The sequence below is a fragment of the Protopterus annectens genome, chromosome 1.part2 (genome assembly GCF_019279795.1).
Source record: "Protopterus annectens isolate FY-2018-M chromosome 1.part2, PAN1.0, whole genome shotgun sequence".
Classification (NCBI taxonomy): Eukaryota; Metazoa; Chordata; order Ceratodontiformes; family Protopteridae; genus Protopterus; species Protopterus annectens.
In genome coordinates, this window is record NC_056727.1 from 42,150,265 (window position 1) to 42,172,094 (window position 21,830).

Here is a 21,830-nt window from a genome sequence, read left to right on the forward strand (position 1 = left end):
GTACCACTATCTCTCCAGATGACCACGCTAAGCTTTTAAGAGTAATAGTGGACAATAATCTCAAATTTGATCTGCATATCAATAAAACTATAAAAACCATTAATAAGAAGCTTGGCTCATTATATAGAAGCAAACCTTTTCTAACTCCATTAGCTAAGACTGCAATTGCCCACTCACACCTACTCTCTACCCTTCTATATGCCTCCCCCATACTCTCCAATTTGAACAAAACTGAACTTAGTAAGCTCTCTCACTATTACAACCAAATTGCCAGATTTGCCATAGGCTCAACATATAGGACACATCACTGTCACAACCTCAGTCTTCTCAGGTTGCTAGAACTGCCTAGCCTACTTCTGTTTAATTAGCTTATAGTAGCACACGCAATTCTGTACCACCCTGAAAATGCTCCGGCACTCAAAAATATAATAAAGCCATACAGTAATTCAAGGCAACTACGATCATCCAATAAACTGTTGGTCCACACCCACAAAGCTATTAATTTAGCCGGCGACTCCCTGTTTGCCATCGTCATTGGTAAAACTTGGAATTCACTTCCATCTAAGCTTACCCTTGAACCTTTATTTATTTTATTTTACATTTGTTGACCAGGATAGTCCAACTGGATGCATGTCCATTTTCAGCGGAGGCCCGGGGAGAAAAGTTCCAAACATTAAAACATTACATTGAAATTAAGTATGAACATTAAAAACAATTCTTGTCAGACATAGCTGGATGTTATAGGGTTACAGACAAGCAGATAGAAGCAGTTAGGTATTACTTACAATACTGTTTTGTATACTATAGTATGGGAAGTACTCAAACCTTCTTTAAGTCTCTTCAAAAAAGGCCTCAAACAGTATTTTAACGAGCACTGGCTTTGTCCCTGTACTAACCCTGATTAATCACTACTTATTCAATGCCTTATTTAAATTAATATTGTATGCATCTCTTGCTCATAATAGCTTGCTGCATCCTGTTGTTTTTGTATACTATTACACACTGTGTATATTGTGAGTACCTTTTAGAGGGTTTTGTAAATATGATTGACTCATATCTGTTATGTTCTGTCTGTGTTATCTGGAGCTTTTCTCCCCCGGCCTCTACTGAAAATGGACATATATCCAGTCGGACTATCCCAGTCAACAAATGTAAAATAAATAAATAAATGACAGAGAAGTAAATATTCTGGGAAGAAATAGACAGGGAATTGTTATGGCTAAGCCTGTATAGACCCTAGGGCCGATAACCTAGTACCAACCTATGAACCTATAAATAAATAAATAATGGTTTGTTAGTAAGTCTTCTATGAACTCAAATTAATAAGTTTGTTAAATCAGTCTTATAATGAAGGAATTACTACCTGAGGCTCTTCTGCCCTTTATCAAAACATGTCTATCAAACATTAAAACGATTGCGTCTGTTAACCTGCCTGAGGCTTTTATCTTTTTAAAAATAAAAACATGTACTACATTTGTAGACAACTGATTTTGTTGCCTTGCCAAAAGCAGTTATCCACTTAAATGGTAGGTTTAGAAGATTGTTTCAGCTTCCACTGCGAATATTGGGTAAACTTGACTACAGAAGAAATTTGCAGATATGTTTTTAAGGAAAATAAGACCGTGCCAACATTTAAGGTCCTGGACTGTTGCATCTGTTGAAGGAGAGATCAATTCTTCACTTCTTAGTGATTAAAGTAAATAATGTAATCTACTTAATAAGTAAAACTGATGCTGATCAAGAAAACTATGAAAGGCTTTACTGGTGGTTGGTGAAACTGGTAGCTGAAGAAATGGCAAAGCAGTTATCTTAAAGGGTCTTATGACTGACATTTAAAAAGTGAAGAATCAATTTCCTTAGACATCTGATGCTTTGAGATGCAACATTTAACAAAAAAATCATTACAGGTACTGAATCAAATCAGTTTAGTATTCTCCCGATGCATGTCTTGTTTATTTATTTATTTATTGTTCATAAAGTACCTTTAAAGCCAGTATGCAATGTCCTCCCTGGTGTCTAGTGTTCCCATTTAATCCACATAATTCATGCTGCTACATGTTTACTCACCCCACCGGTGCTGCAGGATTTACTTGTTAGTTTAAGGGTGTATGGAAGTATGACAGACTCCTAAACCCACCCTCACCCCACATTCTGTCTCTGTCACACACACACACACACACACACACACACCCACACACACACATACACTCACACACGCACACACACACACACACACACACACACACACACACACACACACACACACACACACACACACACACACACCATTCACTCTCTCACACACACACACACACACACACACACACACACACACACACACACACACACACACACGCACACACACACACCTCTCCACCCAATTGCACTCATTCACAATCACACTCACCATTCACTCTCTCACACACACACACACACACACACACACACACACACACACACACACACACACACACACACACACACACACACACACACTCACACATACACACACACAGCCACACATGCAGACCCTTTCATGCACACATGTACAGGCACACCCAATAATACCTTACCACTAAATGTCCTACCAGAGTAAGACAACATGAGCTTTTAGATGTATTCATTAACATGAATAGCTGTGAGTGGCCATGTTAATTTACACAGCTACTGCGGGCTGTTCCAGGTGAGAGTACATGGTTAGTTTGCACGTCTCTCCCTTGGCATACCTCATTAACTTTTAACATGGCCGCAATGTCAGCCCATTGCACTGTTGAATGTCTTCATGCTAAAGCTTCATGGTAGATCTGCCTCTAAATATGTAATGGTTACTTGTCTTACCTGGGACTTTTAGTTTATATATTAGATGACCAACCAAAACTAATATAGTTAGCAGGGCGATTGCTTTTGTATCCTGAGGTTGCTCAATACAGCTATCCCAGGTAACCTTGCCAAGGCGACTAGACACTGCCCAAACAATGCCTTGTTGACCCAGTTCTGCTGGACTTTATTGTAGGCACACATCTCATGTATACCTCACAGTAACCTCTCTGATTTGACCTCTCTGTGTAACTATAATTTAGCAATTATCTGAAACAATAGTGCATTCATGAAGATCAGACTATAGAGTTTTTTTCTATATATTTATATATACATTAAGTACAGAATGAAGTCATATAAAAAAAAAAAAAAAAACAATGAGAAATCCATTTTTATAATACAATGACTGCCTGCTGGTTCCAAAACCTAAACAGTAAAGACACATACTATGAAATACTGTCTTGCTAAGATGGCTCCCAGTCACTATGGAATAGATGGCATTTCTGTTGGAAGTTAGATGCACAATGGTTCAGTGTAGCAGTGTTACTGGTTTGGCTACTTTGGCTAGTAAATAATGAATGATGTAACTGCAAAGCATTTAGCAAGGTATATCAGAGAGTGTGTGAATGTGTGTATGTGTGGGTGTGTATGTGTGTGTGTGTGTGTGTGTGTGAATATTTTGAATATCTATGTGTATATAAGCAACACTGAAATAAGGTCCCTGATGAATGTATATAGTTGCTGATATGTTGTCATGGTCTGTGTAATAGCATTTAGTTGTACCCAGTTGCTTGATTCTGACAGTTCAGCTCAAATTACCTAAAGAAATTAAAATAGATCATGTGGAGCATTGTACATATGCTTGAGTTTAACCCTTTATGCAATTATTCCTCTGATGCTATACAGCCCAATAAAGAAACATTGGCAGTGGTTTTCTTTGCTGAGTCTGCAGTACATTATGTGCCTCACATATATGCACAGTTTTATATTGCAGAAACTATGAGGACATCTCTTGCCATGAAGTGCAGACAACTGCTTCATACAGAGAAGTAATTCAATAACATGGACAAACTAAAGATATTACAGTATAAAGAATCAATGTATATATACTTAAAATTGGGACTTTGAAGCATAAAGAGTTAAATCTAGAAGTGAATTGGCTTAGAAAGACTGGTCAGTTGGCTAGAAGTATAGGTTGATTACTGCTGTCAGGTAACGTTTCTTATTTACATAGTTTTTTTAACTATTAAGTTTACATTCCTTTGAAAGTTTTACCTGAGGTGTTTGGGATATGTTTTACTACAGCAGCTGGTTCACATTATTTTTTTCACGATGTCACAATTTTTGATATATTACTGTTTAGTCATCTAATATATAAACTGAATACTACAGGTAAGACAAGATTTGCTAGTTTACTTACTAAACAGTAGAAGAACTGAACTTGCAATTAACAATTCTTAATTAAAGGAAACACCATTTGTATAGTGTTGTAATAGATGAGGTCTTCCCCTCTCATGCACAAGTTCCAGGATTCACTTCTGACCTCTGGTCAATGCAAGCATAGAATTTGTATGCTTTCACCATGTCTCTGAGCTTTCTTCCCACCTTCTAAAGTCATGCTGTGTATTTCCACATCAGACTCACCTAAAGCCTGAATGCATTTGCTGCATCAGCACATACTCAAGATGTTGCCTATTGAAGGAAAAATATATAGACCAACTTCTTTAGACATCAGCCATGGTGTGCAGTACTCCTCAAGACAGGATAACACTGATTACAGACTGTGTGCCATGTCATAACGGGCAGCTAGTTGAATGCATAGAAAATATCTCAATGTGACTGAGTTGAGATGATTAATGTTGCCCGGGGCATAGCTATTTACCAATGTATTGAAGGCATGACTTACTTACTAGAACTTACACCATGGACTCACGATAATTGCACTTGAGGTCTATGTGGCCTTAATGGCCAGTGTGTACTTGACATAAAGAACAGCAGACCTTGGTCAATAAGCTACTGTTGGCTGGAATCTTGTTGCCCTATGTGGCTTACCTGGGATAGATCTGTTGAACAAAATTAAGATTTAAAACTAATCATCTTACCAAACTTGAACTAAGGATTTCTAGACTGTTCTCCTGACAGGCACATCTTGATACTATGGAGAGGACTGGACATCCAGTATATCCACAAGACAAGGTGGAAAGTCAGTACAGCAAAGGCACTTGGCTTGGAATCCAGAGCCTACAGCTCAGATGGACTAGAGTCTAGAAATAGTATGTGAATTGTGGTGACAGTAGTGTTCTTAAGACAGGAGGTACTGCTCTAAAGTTCATCCATATCCAAGTCTCAATAGACAAGCTTCCCTACTATGTACTGGCCAGCTAAAGGTCATCCTCTATGACCCATGAAGCTCACAAATCTTATCTATACCTACTAGAGACACTCACCATATAACCAGATACCCTACTCATGGGGGACTTTAACTACCCCTCTATAGATTGGGAAGTGTACGTTGCCTCTAACTCACAGGCACAGTGTTTCCTGGAGTTTATCAACACAAACACCTTGGACCAGATAGTGCACTCCCCATCCAGAGGATCAAACATATTGGACCTAGTACTCACCAAAATGGAAGAGTGTTGTACTCTCCTCCCTGGTCACATCTTCATTTGTGAAGTCAGACCACAAAGCTGTCTCCCTTCAAATAAAAATCAGCCCAGAAAACCCATCTAAATCTATAACAGTTAGTAACTAAAACCAAACTGGAAGGTGCAGTGGTGCAGTGGTAGCATTGCCACCTCACAGAAAAGAGGTTCGCTGGTTCGATTCCTGGCTGGAGTGCCTTCTATGTGGAGTCTGCATGTCCTCCCTGCATTCATTTGGGTTTTGCCTGGTTGCTCCGGTTTCCTTCCACATTTTAAAGACATGTGTCTCCAGCGTTTCTTCCTGGCCCTCTGCTGAAAATCAGGTTTACTCCAAGTCAGACTTTCCCAGTAAACAAATGTCAAATAAATAAATAAAATGAACTATAGTAAAGCAAGGTTCATTCTGTCACGTAAAACTGTTTGTCAAAATCCACAGATCATCCAAATCCTGAGAACACAGCAAGCTATACAGAATTATTTACAGAAACCCTGTACAAACATGTAAATGGCTGCATTGAGGCTGACCTACTACTAGAAGTAAACACAGATCTAATGACAAAAAACAACCACATTTGGGATTCCGTTATCAGGCTATAAAACTAAAGAAAAATGTTAAGGCCAATATCAGGAAAAGCAAATCTTATAGTGACAAGAACATTCTGAGTAACCTAAACAAGAAAGTAAGAGGTCTAATAAAGTCCAATAAGGCTAATCATCAGGTCAGGATAGGCTGCTCAGCTAAAGACAATCCCAAGGCCTTCTTCAGCTTCGTCAGGAACCTTAAAGGTAACACTCAGCAGTGTGCAGAACTGGTGGTAAATGACACAACCTTCACTGAACCGGGTGGCACAGCAACTCTACTGGCTGATAAATGTAACTCTAACTTCACCATTCCGCAGGCCTCACTAGTCCCTATGAAATCCCTTCTAGCAGCTATCAACAGGGACCAGGCCATGGATGTGCTCACTAAGGCCAAAATCACTCTTTCTGTGGACCCTGACAGTATCCCTTGTTGCCTCCTAAATAGCCTAAAACATGGCCTAGCAGGACAACTTGAGGCACTCACCAACTACAGCCTCAAAACAGGACAAGTGCTAGGAGAAGAGAGACTCGCAATGGTCATCCCTCTTCATAATGGTGGACCATCAACTAATCCCAGGAAGTATAGACCCATCAGTCTGACAAGTCTTATATGCAAAGCCGTGGAATGAATTATCAGGGAAATAATCAGAAGGACATCGACAATCTGCAGACACTGCATCCATCCCAGTTTGGTTTTGATAAGGCAAGGTATTGCTTACTTAATGTGGCAGACTTCTTCAACAGGTTCACCATGGCTATGGATGAGGGGGGAAATAGTGCATACCACCTACCTTGACCTGGCCAAAGCATTCGATACAATACTCCACACAGATGTTGTAACAAACTCTCTGAGCTAGGCATAAATCCCTACATAACACACTGGATTGCCAGCTGGCTCACAGATAGTATCCAAGAAGTCAGGATCAGTGATACCATCTCCACCAAGAGGCAAGTTACAAATGGAGTACCCTGGGGCTCTGTATTGGGCTCGCTCTTGTTTGGCACCTATTTCTCGGACATCAAGGATAATGTCAAAGGCCTCTGTCTCACCATGTTTGCAGATGAATGCAAATTGGGAGCTATCATAGATTCCCTTAGGACACCAATATCCTACAAGAGGGTCTAACACAAACAAATGACTGGTGTAAAATCCACAGATTAAAACTCAGTGCAAAGCAATGCATTATAATGCCCTTTGGGAAAGCATCCACCCAAGCTAAATATTTCATTGATAAAAACTCCTAAGAGGTGACATGATAGGGATCTGGGACATGTAATAAAATGTAATCTGGCATTCGATCAACAAATAGTCAAGATAATAAGGCTATGGCATCCATGTCCAAGAAGGTAATAGTACCACTCTACTCAGCTCTTATAAGACCCATCATTTAGTACAATACTTCATTTGGCATGTACCTAAATAGGGTCTTGCAAAAAACCTTCAAAGGTTCTGCACTAGCAGAATCTAGGGTATGAATGCCCTGCCCTATACAGATCACTTAAGGTCCGAACTCTGTATACCTAGTCTCCTTCCTGTTACAAAAAAAAAATCTATGCCTAGAATAGAAGGCATCCACAAATCCAGGTCTGATGAATCTCTTGCACATCCACAAGGCAAACAATACCAGAAGCACTAGATACAAGGACCTGAATTTTATCTGTGATATAAATAGAAACTGCTGGAGGGACTGATACATGTCTCAAAGGATCCTCACACTATGGAATAAGCTCCACATCCATGTGAAGCAGAGTTCATCTATGACCTTGATCACTGGATGGGAAATTCACCCCTGGCCTGACCCCTATGTCTTCGATATGCAGAGACTGACAGTAAGTAAATTAATCCCCGACTAACATGCCCCACCTACACATAATCCTTAGCTACCTCTTTAGTAACATCTCCTAACATATAGGTGTCCAAGGAGCTCTGGGACAAAACTGGGTTGGGTTGCACTGCTAGGCTTGTAAAGACCTTTGTGCATGTTAGCCTAGTATGAACCTATATGGACCAATGAGGGATTAAATCAGAATTAGTAATAGATGCATGGGAATCTGACTCCAGTGTAACGATAGAACAGTTTTCATAAACTCAGCCTATTCCCCACTGCAGGTTTGTAATGGAGAGGAAAACAGTACCTTAAAGCAGTGGTTTAAGGAGCTGCTAGATAAAGCAGGGCAACAGGAGTTGGTGTAGATAATGGATGATCTTGATGCACATATTAAGACAGACAAAAACAGGATATAAAGATTGCCTAGATCCATATGCGTGGGGTAATAGGAATAAAGAAGTGGAGTCCATTCTGTACTTCTGTCTGCAAATGTCTTGATAGTGGTCAACACATGGGTCAGCAAGACAAACAGTTACAACATCACATTCAATAGTAGCCAACCTTCAAACTGAGTAGACTTACTTTTAGTAAGGAAATTGCAATGGAGAAGAGTAAGAAATTGCAACGTAATCCTCATGAAACAGGTGGATCACAGTATAAACTACTGGAGGCCACAGTCAGCCATAGACAGTGGTCAGAGAAGACTGCAAGGTCAACAGGGACTAGTCTGAAAACCTGAAAGCTGACTGGAGCAAAATGCTCAGGGCTCCAACAACCCATGAAGAAAAGAAAATATGTGGAGTTGAAGAATAGCAGTGTCTGAAAAGAGCATGTATGAGGACTATAGAACAGATGTGCAGTAGAGCTAGGCATAGAAATAAAGCGCAAACCAAAGCTGGAGGTGGAACGCAGAATAACAGGAAGTTAGCAAAGGAAAGAAGGAATACAAGGAAAAGTGGGATATAGAAAAGAAATAATCCTGCTTAGCTAACAAAGATGCTAAAAGAGCAATCACGATAGCAGAGAACAAGGCACCAGAGACAGTCTAGTAGATACTAAGTGGCTCAAGCGATGGAACAAAAAAAAAAACAACACTATCAGATTACAAGTCAAGTAGAAAAAGATAAAGAGGATAGTCATTAGACTCTTCACAAGGGATTTGTGGCACCAGTCCACAGGACATCAAGAATAGATGGGAGGAGTTCTTCCAGCAACTTCTGAATGAAGAAAATCCCACAAAAGATGTACTGCACCATACACAGCCTACAATGAAAGAGGAAGAAACCCACCCTTGAAGAGGTAAGAACAGCATTATGGAAGCAGCCACTCTGATGAGGTCAAGATGCTGTGGGAGATAAAGCAGAAATGGCTCCTGATGGCAATCATAGCAGTATGAGGGAAAGACATATCCAAGATGACTGGAGTATGAACATATTATTGCCATTATAAAAGTGCAAAAGGAACATTCTCAACTGTGGGCAGTGCAGAGATATCAAACTTCTAATGTACTGCATTACATTACTGAACATGGTGATTGATAAACAAATACGCAGAATAATAGAGCATAAGATGGGAGATGAGTAATCTAGTTTCAGATCAGGATGCAGTATAACTGACAGAGTCTGTACATTGAGAGACATAATGAAGAAGAAGCGAAGAAAGAGCTCATCTGGGCATTCCTAGACTTGGAAAAAGCAAATTGTCCCAAGAAAGCTGATTTGGGCAGTTCTAATATTGCAGAAAGTCAAGGAAAGCATTGGTAGTATTAGTGCAAGCTATGTACAAAGACCCAATAACGTAAGTATGAACAGTAACTAACCACAAAACCAATGAGCAGAAGACCAGAAAAAAACATTTTAGTATATCAAAATAATAAAAGCTCATCAAATTCTCTAGCACCTCGGTTTCAACAGCCTTTATAGAGTATAAAATCTCAATAAAAAGCATTCCTTATAAACAAATGTATTAATTACATTCATTGCATTAATCAATCAATTATGCAATTAAAGCAACACTGCCCAGTTACACTCTGAGTCTGTATGAACCCTTTACGGTCCAATGTGTCAAACTTTAAAATATTAATCGATTCTTTCTGAAGCAGTTTACTCTTTATATTAATTTCATCAAACAACCCAATGCATATCTGTTCCAAAATAGTTGCCTGAAGCCCGGTCCACATTACTGTTATGAAAAGTTTTGAAATGCGAAGCTGCTAGACTCTTCATTCTACATTTTCTTATATCCCTGATATGGTGTGTTATTCTTGTTCTAAATGTCCTTTTTCCCTCACCAATATAAAATTTCCCACATGGGGATTTAAGTGCATATACCACTCCTACACTATCACACCTAAAATCCCACCTAACATCATACCTTTGACCATTAATCTTAGGAAAACTCCCCACTACAAAATCACAGCATGAGCATTTTCCACAAGGGATTGTACCCCTCAAACTAATCACTCTGTTAAAATTCTCATCAGTGTAACTCATCTTCCATGGACCAATATATCACATATATTACTACCCCATTTATATGAAATATGTGGCCTTTTTTCTAATGTATCCACAAAATCCTTATGTTGCACCAAAAAACCCCAATAAAAGTTTAACAGCTTAATCAGCTCAGTACTAAACTATATCTAGTAACAAAAATATTTGTTCTTTCTCAGCCTCAAGTTTTCCTGAACACCCTTATTTAATGTATTCAAACCTTCTAACAATATTTCACAATCATACCCCCTTCTACTAAACATCTTTATTGTTTCACTTAATTCTCTGTCAAACTCCTCATCATCAATGCATAACCTATGCAATCTCAAAAACTCCTCATAGGGTAAGGCCCACAGAGTGTGGGGGGTGGCAACTACAGTATATCCATGCAAAAACTGATTATCTCTCTCAAACTTCCTATTCACTTTGGTTTAAATATTATAGTTGATATTTCCTTCAATTTCAACATCCAAAAGGAAACTGTATTCCCCACCTGTAGTCCATCAAACTCTATATTGAATCTATTCTCATTCATATCTTGACCACCCTTAAATATAAAAATTAAGTTGTCAATAAACCTGTAATATGTTATCACGTATTTCCTAAAAACTATTCAAATATAAACAAGTCTTTGAAAAAAGCCATAATCATATTGGCATACATGGAGCAAATAATGTCCCCATGGCCATACCCTGCAACTGTTTATGTAACAGTCAATTAAATTCAAAAACATTATTGCTAAAACAAAAATAAATTTATTCAATAACATGTTGTGCTGTTGGGTTGTCCCCCCAAAAATAATGTAAATCTTCTAATCCAAAAACATGGCTAATACTCGTGTATAAACTCACTGTGTCTATATTATGATGTTGAAATGCTGTAACAGCGAACACCTACACATCGGCAAGTATTCAGCAAAATGCATTTCCATGATTTGCTGAACACTTAATGGGCAAACAAATACTTGCCCTGCAACCCAACGGAACTAAATTTACCTAAAACAAACCCACCCATGTGGGGGGCTGTGCCCCCACACACCCCCTAACTAAATACACCAGCTCTGAGATTGCTCTACAGTAGAGAAAATGGCAAAATTGTATAATTGAGCATCTACATCTTTGCCCTTTAAGTATTCAGTGAATCACAGAAATACATTTCTCTGAATACTTACTGATGTTTAGGTGTTTGCTGTTACAATGTTTTAATGTTGTAATATAGACCCAACTGCCCCAGTGGCCTAATGGATAAGGCATTGGCCTCCTAAGCCAAGGATTGTGGGTTCAAGTCCCATCTGGGGTGATATAATCTTGAAATCCCAATCCCTATGAGCTACACGCTCTAGGGACCTAAACCTCGTCACCACAATAAACCGAGCATGCTGGAGGGATAGATTCCTGTCCCAGAGACTTCCCATACTCTGGAACAAACTACCTATCTGTATCAAACAAAGCCCTCATTAGCACTCTTCAAGAAAAATCTTGATGATTGGATGGGAGATAGGAAATTCACCCCGGGGATCTCTTATGTGGCTCTGCTCAACAGTGGCACAGGAAAATAATTTTCTTGGGTGGCGAAAGCCAGGGTACATTTGGTTAGGCTTATATAGGCCCCAGGGCCGATAGCCTAGTACCTACCTATATCTAAAGTAATGAGATACATGTCTTGAATTCACTGGATATCCTTAATTTTTTCTAAAAAAAAAACTAAACATGTCTTAAATATATGAGGACAATTTCACCATCTTAGGTTACAAATACTTATGTAAAAAAAACAAGCAGAAATATGCGTAAAATAATTACAGGCTGAAACAGTGGGATGGCCTGGAGAGGGTAAAAAAATCCTTGCGGATTTTTGGAAGTCAAAAAAAAAATGAGCCATAGTACAATTATCACAATTAAACTTTTTATCAGCATCACTCTGTGAAAAATATTGCAGCCTTAAACGTTTATTCAGTAATACCTTATAACATTCTACGGCTTATTTTATACTCACTCTAATCTATAAATTATAAACATCGCTATTATTTAAATGCTTACTGCACATTTTCAAATACTGACTATAGTGCATAACCACTAATTTGCAACCTTTGTCAGCTGGTTTAAAAATCAAATCCCTCTGTTTCATCATTGCCTGTAACTTCTGCCATTCACTTTTCATCAGATCATATTGCATATTAGCTTTCTTTTTTTTTTTGGAAACTCATAATATTTTGATTCAACACTATAATTTAATAAAACAGAGAAATGTTGAATAGTTTCATTGTTGGACAGAAGTATAAAACAACTTTTGTTCATTACATCATGAGTGTCAAGTTTACAATAAAGCATTAATATCACAATTAGAAAAACACAACAAAAACTATCATCACTACTAACTGCTTCATCATCTGAATCAAATACAACAGGCAAGAAAGCATTATGCTGCATTGTCTCCCTAAAAAATTTTTAAATGCAATTTTCTGACTTAAATATGTCATATTTAACACTATGTAATCTAGGCAAAACTGTTGGTACAAACTTTAAACCATAATATAAAACTAAAATGTCTTCTTCTATAAAAACATTTCCAAATAAATTAAGAATATAATTAAAGTTATTATTAAATACACCAATAGATATTGTATACTCAACTCGATAAATCAGATTAGTACCATTTACCTCTTTTTGGGTAATAAAAAAATATCCTTCCTTAAAAGTCCCTGTATTGTAGTCATTGTAGCCTCTAGTTTGCTCCGCTTGTTGGTTCCCTGTATGAAAAGTCCTCTGCATATAATCTGAATTGCACACTGGAGGCAAGGGTGGAAACTGAGACACCTCCTCACTCTCCTATTCTGTTGAAGATGCTACACTGTCTGCTGAAACAAGGGAGATGCCATGTTGATTACTGCTACCTTCCTTTTGCTGAAACCTAACATAATTACATCACTTCTGTTGATTCACCCTCCATGTAAAAGCCCTGTTCTGCTCATAATCACGTATATCACATTTCAGTTTATTTTTCTTTTTTTCAATAATCTCCTTTTTGAAAATGGACAGTCTCTCATTCATAGGTTCATAGGTTCATAGGTAGGTACAAGGCTATCGGCCCTGGGGCCTATACAGCCCAGCCAAAAAGGTACCCTGGCTTTTGCCACCCAAGAAAATTATTTTCCTGTGCCACTATCGAGCAGAGCCACAGAGGTGATCCCCGGGGAGAATTTCCTATTTCCCATCCAATCATCAAGATTTTTCTTGAAGAGTGCTAATGAGGAGCTTTGTTTGATATAGATAGGTAGTTTATTCCAGAGTATGGGAAGTCTCTGGGACAGGAATCTATCCCTCCGGCATGTTCTGTTTATTGTGGTGACAAGGTTTAGGTCCCTAGAGCATGTAGCTTGGAGGGATTGGGATTTCTTTAAGTGTAGCATGTCCAACAGCTCTGAGTTTGACATAGCTTTGTATGTTAGGCAGTGATCACCTCTGAGTAGGTGATATGCAACAGAGTAAAGCTGGAGTTTTTTGAGATGGTCTGCATAGCTTTCAAAAACAACTCCAAACAGGAGTCACTAGTTTTAACTAACACATCAGAGCACATGAATTTAATATCCTCAACTTTTTGTTTTTTATGTGGATCCCTTTCAACTAAAAGATTGATCCACTCCAAACTGCACCTATGTGCTGCAGCCACACAGCATGTCTGAAACATTTATCATGTCCATCAGTCATACCAAAAGGTGTAGAAGGGCTTTTGATGGCTCTCAGTTCTCTTGGGGTACGTCTATGTGCACTGAGGTTGCTAAGATGGCTGTGGGTTTAATCACACTCACCCCAAGAAAAAAAAAAATGTTTTCATGCTAGATTAAATTTGTCATCCCTTGAATATCAAAACCCCACTACAAGGTAATATATGTAATGTCTATAAGTAGCAGTAATTTGTTGGGCATTTGCCAATATCCACTTGAAGTATCTGTCACTTATGCATCACTCATGCTTGCTATATTTATTGCATGAACAGCATGTTTATTATAAAAATCCACACTTTTGTATTGTCAAAAGTCAAATAGCATTGCTGGCTACATGCCAGTGCTGTCTCGCTAAATTTAACTGGATTCTTGACTTTCTCACAGACAGACCTTGAAGTGTGCGTAGGAAATAACTCCTCAGATAGCAAGTCCCTTGCTGTTCACCCTGTTAACACATGATTGCACAGCCAGGTACAATACAAATCACATCATTAAGTTTGCTGATGACACAACAGTGGTGGGTCTCATCAGTAATGACGATGAAACAGCATATAGAGATGAGGTGGAACAACTCATTACCTGGTGTGGAAATAACAACTTAGCATTAAATGAGAACAAGACAAAAGAGATAATTGTGGACTACAGGAAAAATCACAAGGAACATTCTCCCCTCACCATCAATGGGGAAACAGTTGAAAGAGTGAGAAGCAGGACGTTTCTGGGAATGACATCGATGAGGACATGTCTCTGAACACCGATGCAAATGCCATAGTCAAGAAAGCACACTAGAGGCTGCACTTTTTAAGAAGGCTGTGGACAGTGAATCTCCCATCGGCAGTACTCACTACCTTCTTCAGAAGTATGATAGAAAGCTTCCTGATGACCAACCTCGTAGTATGGCATGGAAGCTGCTCAACCTCTCATCGCATATCCCTCCAGAGAGTGGTGAAGACAGACGAGAGGATCATTGAGACCACCTTACCACCTATCCATGATGTTTACTTATCCAGATGTCTCAGCAGGGCCAGAGGAATAATTAAAGACTGTACTCACCCTGCTTACAGACTGTTCCTGCATCTAACATCTAGAAAGCACTTCCAAAGCATACGCTGCAGGACTACGAGATTCAGGAACAGCTTTTTCCCTAATGTCATCAGGCTGCTGAACTCTAATAACCACTACACTCCATGATGTCCAACTGGGTCAGTAGAAACTGTCTCAATTTGTGCAAGAACCTGGCTACCAGTCTCACCTAATGCTTAGTGCAATATCATCATGACTGTAACTTATAGGCCATCTAGGACTGTAGAAATGCAGTAAAATATTTCTTCTTTCAGTGCAATACACGCAAATTCATAAATGAACCACAGTGCAATCCTCTAATGTTCACAGTGCAATACTTAATTGTCTGTTTCTGTGCAAGGATCAGTGCAATGTCTTAACCAAGTACCTGTGCAATACTAAAATATCATGCAAATACGTGTTCAGTTCAAAATTTGTTAAAATGTGTTTCTAATTATGTGCAATATTAGTCTGTCTACCTGCATGTCCTTGATGTAATAGCTGGGTGTTACATGTGTAAATGTCTATGAAAACAGTCTATATGTTGTCTGCACATTGAGTCTGTAGATACGGAATTTCATTCAGTTTTGGACCTTGTGTGATTTCTGAATAAAAATAAAGTTTACTTTGACTTTGATATGTCAAACTGCATGTGAGGATGGCTGGTGACATAGTTTCTCCTCTTATATATTGTAATCAGACAAACAGGTTAATGACATAGCTGTGTAAATCCAATTATTGAAAGGCTATTATGATTTAATGCATCAGCAGAACATAACTGAAAATACATTATTCATTTTGGATTTGGATTTCTCTTCGCACACACTCTTTGTAACTATCATTTCACTTTCACTTTCATAAATGTATTTTGTTATTTTGTTTTTGTTTTTTCCTTTCTGTTATTATTACATGCAGCAGCACAACAACCTGCATACACTCTCAGGGCCTCCTTTCCCTCTACAGGTGCCAGCAGTAGTTCTACCACCACCATCACTCAAGGCACTCAGCACATCTGGGTTCCAACCTTCCACATATGCCTCCACACTTCCTGCTCTACCTGCACCACTTATGTCATGTAGCCCTGCACAAGAGGGTTTTATAGTGGCACCTACCAGTAGCAGAGAAAGTGGAGGTGATACCATTGTCACTCATCCGGAGCTGGTAGAGTTTGTGGGGAAGATAAGAGACATCAGCTGTATGGAGACCATTCTCCAACAACTTGATAAGACACATTCCTGCCCAACCCTTACTCCACCTTTTGATGCAGTGTTCAGTAGTGATAATTCTCAGGGTGATAAGTGATCTTCCACTTGGTCTAGGCTGGCAGAGACTGCATCTTTGAACATCTGCATTTATCCCTCAATATAGTACCCCCCCTTGTGTCTATGCCCAGCCCTGTATGATTTACAATCCTCCCTCACCATTGTCTTCACCCTCTCTCTCTGATGTCACCTTCTCCAGTGTGTTCTTTCTCCCTCATTGTTTTATTCCAGTCCCTGTCAGTATTTCATGCCCCTGTTATCGAATCCTCCATCTCATACCAACATCTGAATTCCCTGACTTCCTTCTCCAACTTTTCCGTTCTCTAAAACAAAAAGGGCACCTTCCCCAGAAAAAATAATACCTTCCATGTCATCATTTTTTCTGATATTTCATTAATGTACACCTGATTGGTTTCAATTTTTTATCATAAAACATTCAATTTGCAGTCAAAGCATTGAGGATTTATGTTACTAAACAATTACAACTAATGTTATTCACCAGGAAAATAGAGCTGGTAAATTGAGAGGTATGGGTTTCTATTCCATATTCATCCTGCCCATCCCTTATTTGCACACCTTGTGTTCTACACTCTGGTTGCTTATCCTTTTCTCTTCTCCCTTATACTGCAATCTCTAACCCTTAATCTAGTCAAAATAAATATATACATCACACAGATGGTCAAGAAAGCATTTCTAAATCACTTATCTTTTTGCTGTTATAATATTCACAATGGGTCATGAAGAGTGCCATTGATGCCCATGTACAAATGACAATTGATGGTATTGTTCACTGTATAGAAACAATGAAGTGCATGGCATGCCCTCTGATTTATTTGCTTGTTTTTCAGTTTTCTGCTTTCAGTGTGCAAGTTGTAATGCAACTAGGCAGAGTTGATGGCTCAAATTCAGTCAAGGTTGAGTATATTTGTTTATGACATTCACATTATAGTACATGCACATGATCAGAATTTGGTTGTACGAGAATGGTTTCCCTGTGGCCAATGCAGGCATCAAATGTCATGTTGACTATCTTCCCTACAAGCTGTAACAGCTCAAGACAAGTGACAATAGTGTGCAGGCTGGTACATCATGTTGCTTTACTATATTCATCTATCCTGCCTGAGTTTCACACATTCTAAGTTAAAGTATTTCAGATTGATATCCATGTGTACATGGCAAGATAGAAAGGCTTTAATGCCTGTGCTTGAAACATTTGTATGTATGTATGCATACACTTAGTATATGAATGGTGTGATTTTATTGCTGTATACATTAGGTTGTATATTGTGCCTTCTTAGCATCTGACCAAGAGCTGTACTCAGACTAGACCATCAGAGTATGTTTATCCCAGATTTAATTTCATTTGTATTCAGTTAAATCCACAGATTCATATAACATTAATATGATATTGCTCATTATTTCATTTCTTTCATTTAAAAATGCTTTGCCATGCCTGGGTAACTTACAAGATAAAAAAGTGATCTATAGGTGTGATGCCATTCTACTCCCAGATTAATTAGTGTTAGTGAAACAACAGATAGCACACTTGCCTTTTGTGCAAACGGCTGTGGGTTCTATTCCCCCACCAAGTAAATTGATTGTGGACACTGCAATGATGCACAAGTGGGCTTCTGCATTCTGAATATGTTGTCCTTTGGATGAGATGTTAAACTGAGGTCCACTCTGCTTGAGTTGTTGGTAGCTCAGGTGGCTATAAAATATCCCATGACACCTACTGAAAAATAGGGGAAGATTCCTGATGCCCTGGTCATATTTTTTTTAATATCATAAATAGCACCTTAGGTCTCTCCTGAAAAGAGGCCACTAGCCTAGACTGACCTGATCAAAAAAGATAAATAAAAAAATAATAAGGGACTATTATTATAGTTTTATCTTAAACTCTAACATGTGCTCATTTTTTTTTTCATGTAGCTATTCCAAATATTTATTTAATCACACTCAAAAGGGCAGCACTAGAGAGTAAGCAGATACTTGTCCATAACACACTTCTGTACCTTTTTAGTTTCTAATTGTATATGTTTTTACATTTGTGTTTTTATTAATAGCTTATGTTAATGAAAATACAAATGTTTTTGAAAACTATCTTAAAGTATTTCTTTGAGATCAGCATGAACTTGAACTAATAGGCTTTTAATAGATTTTAATTGACTGCGATGTTTCCATAATTATTGAATTCAAAATAGCAGTTATTTAAACTGTTTGTAATACACATGGGAAAGTTCCATTTCTTTGTTCTTTTTTTCTACCACTTCCAATATGGTTGCAATGGATCACTGTTACAGTGAAGTCTGTTATCGGTTGTCTGCCCTTGCAGTGAAGTAAAGATGAAGCAACACCAGGATAGTGCTAACTGCCATTACCATTATGTAGCAATTATGAAAGTCTGGTTGTTTCTGTCTCTTCCCTAGCGACAATGCATATGGGTTGTTTGAAGTCATTGCTACTGGAAAAGAAACAGATAGCAAACCTATTTACATATAACTGGAAACTCTGAAAATGCATATATGCTTAGACCTTCATATGTGCCGTTGGCTATGAGTTATTGCCATCTATGTATATCACTGCATGACTGTCACTGCTGGTCTAATTAGACCCTTTTATTGTACAAATACATTACAGAAGAAATTTAAAAATATTCTTGTTGATAAAAACTACTCCTTAAAAATGTAAGGTAGCACATACTTTTTAAACACTACATTGGTAATGTTTGCAAGACTGAAACCTACTTCATGAAGAAAAACTCCTGTACAATTAGTGTAACAAATACCCAGATAAAAAATATAATTCTACTCATACCTGACAGTAGTTTGAATCCAGCTTACAATAATTTTCAAACATCCTTCTCTAGTCTTCTGCAAAGATGTCTAACCTGTTCAGATAGAATTGATTTTCCTTCTGAAATTGATTTATTCCTGATCTGGAATTACTGCTGTTTTATTTGTTCAGCTGAGTTCTTTCTAGTTTTGTTGATGTTCATATAAAATCCTTGATTTTCGGTCATGTTATGGCTTCTTGAACAATGCTAGGCTGCATTATACTGTCTTCTTATAGAAATAAATGAAAAACATAAAAATCACTGCATATCAAATTTATGCTTTTAATTTATTAATTTATTTGCTCCCACCAATGCAAGTCAATCATTAGCACTGCATTTCAGCTCAGCAAGAAAAGAGTCATCCACGCAACCATGAACAGTGTTTGGCCATCTTACTACTACTGTTTCCCTCCAGCTCATCTCAACAGTTTGAGAATTTAACTTCAGAACTCCATCCCCTGGCTAAACCCCCTCTTTTTAAAGTGTGGATCCTAATTATGTTGAGGCCAGGAAACATTGTGAAAGCTGTTGTTTAGTGTATGCTTGACACGGTTAGTAGAGAGATTTTATAAGAATCTTAATCATATCCCTTTATTGGATATTGAGAAAGGAAGGAGCACAGTATACCAGACACTGATGGATTTTCCTACTTCTGTGTGGAGTGCCTTGCACCAGTTAGCATGTCCTTATTCATACCATGACCTGTCTTTCTGCATCATATGCTCCCTGACGCACCTAGAGTTTGATGTAGCAGTGGTTCAGTCCATACAACCCCTCATACCTCTCAACCTGTTAGAGAATGAGATCTGGACAAAGCCACAAATAATGGGGGGACAAAGGTAGAAAAATAGGGACACTTTTTAAATATTGCTTTTACAAACTTAGAAAGTTGATAGAATAACAGGTTTCGCATTAGAATGAATTTTCTAAAGGATGTAAAGTCTAAAACTCAAATGTCTGCCATTATTTTCTGACTTTAGTTCTCAATGACTTGCCACTGATTTGTCAGAAAAACACAATTTTATGAGAAACATACAAAAAATACTTGATAAAAATCTGAACATTCTGCAAAAATCCGGACAGTTGAGAGGTATTCCCCCAAGGTGGGAAAGCTGGTGTTTGCATGTCAGTCACAGTTCTTTTGCCTGCTCTTCCATGTCCAGGTGGATAGCTGATGGTGAATTGTCTGAGCTGTAGTTAGGACTTTATTTAACAGTGCATGCAGGATGTATAGATTTATTTTAGTTAAGTTCTAGACTGCTATCTACTTAATGTCAGTTCTTGAGATAATTTAAAATGTTTATATTATACAAATAGAAGGCCTGACGTGTGCATTCATATGCTCGATTCACACTGTGAAGTGCAAGTTCTTCCACACTTAATAAAATAAAGAAAGTAATGATGCAAGGCCAGTTTCTGTGATTAAGAAAGATTGCTGTGATGCAAACGAATTAACCTTGAAGGTTTTCACATTCCAGTAAGGCTCACTGATTCAGAGACCACTGTCCCATTATATCTTTCCCAATCTGGAACACTGATTTTTGTTAATTAGCTATATGCACTTCCCAAGGAATAGACACAGCTCCAGACTAGCTCCATTAGTCATTTAAAGGATCAATCTGACAAGTTTTCTTTTTTGTCTGAAAAAGTGAAAGCAGTCTTTTGAGAGTGGTTATTCAGTCACTGAGATAGGAGCAATCACGATGCATGTTAAGTATAGGGGAGCGATTAGGGTGTGTGTGTGTGTGTGTGTGTGTGTGTGTGTGTGTGTGTGTGTGTGTGTGTGTGTGTGTGTGTGTGTGTGTCCCTGTTTGTAGGGCCATGAATGTGGGAAAGTGTACGTGCATGTTTGTGCCTGTCTATGCGATTGCACTACTAGAGGTAGAAAGAGTATGCCTACTGTGTGTGTGTGTGTGTGTGTGTGTGTGTGTGTGTGTGTGTGTGTGTGTGTGTGTGTGTGTGTGTGTGTATGTGTGTGTGTGTGCCTATGTGTAGGGGTCCTGTTTTACCACAATGTGTGTGATAGGAGTGGGGACACTAGTGTTGTCAGGTTTGATAGCAGGGAAGCACACTACTATATTCAGATACATGATGCATGAGATGTTACTCTTTGTGGCTTTACCTTGCCTCTGGACTGAAGATTTTCTATCTGTCATGCTGATTGACTAACCCATGTTGACCAGTTAGAGCCAGCAGAAAGAATCATTGTGAAACCCAGGATGTGTGTTTTCAAAACCCTCCAATATCCATATCCTTGCTGCATGTGAAATGAAAACTTGTTATGAAGTTTTGTAAACATCATGCCCATTTCAGGATTTATGACTCTTAAAATTATTGCCATGTAAATCCAAAGTTAAACTAATCACTTAAATCTTGTGTTGCATTTAGCAATGGTCTTCTCATGTATGACAGTTTTCATTATTTTGATTATTTTGCTTTGCAAGAGAGATCATGTCTAGGAAGCAACTTTTGCCACTGTTGACAGTCAGGCCAAAATATTCTTAATATCGTAATTTTTAAGATTAACTGTCTGAAATCACTTTTCCAGCAACCCAGTCTCAAACTCAGCTGCAGCAATAAATGC

At 38.3% G+C, this 21,830-nt stretch overlaps 1 non-coding gene across 1 annotated transcript; it reads left to right on the forward strand.

Annotated features, from left to right (window-relative positions):
- The first annotated feature begins 11,591 nt into the window (after window positions 1–11,591).
- TRNAR-CCU lies at window positions 11,592–11,664 on the forward strand. Its single transcript has one exon. It is a non-coding gene; the product is annotated as a tRNA-Arg (tRNA).
- Window positions 11,665–21,830: the final 10,166 nt, after the last annotated feature.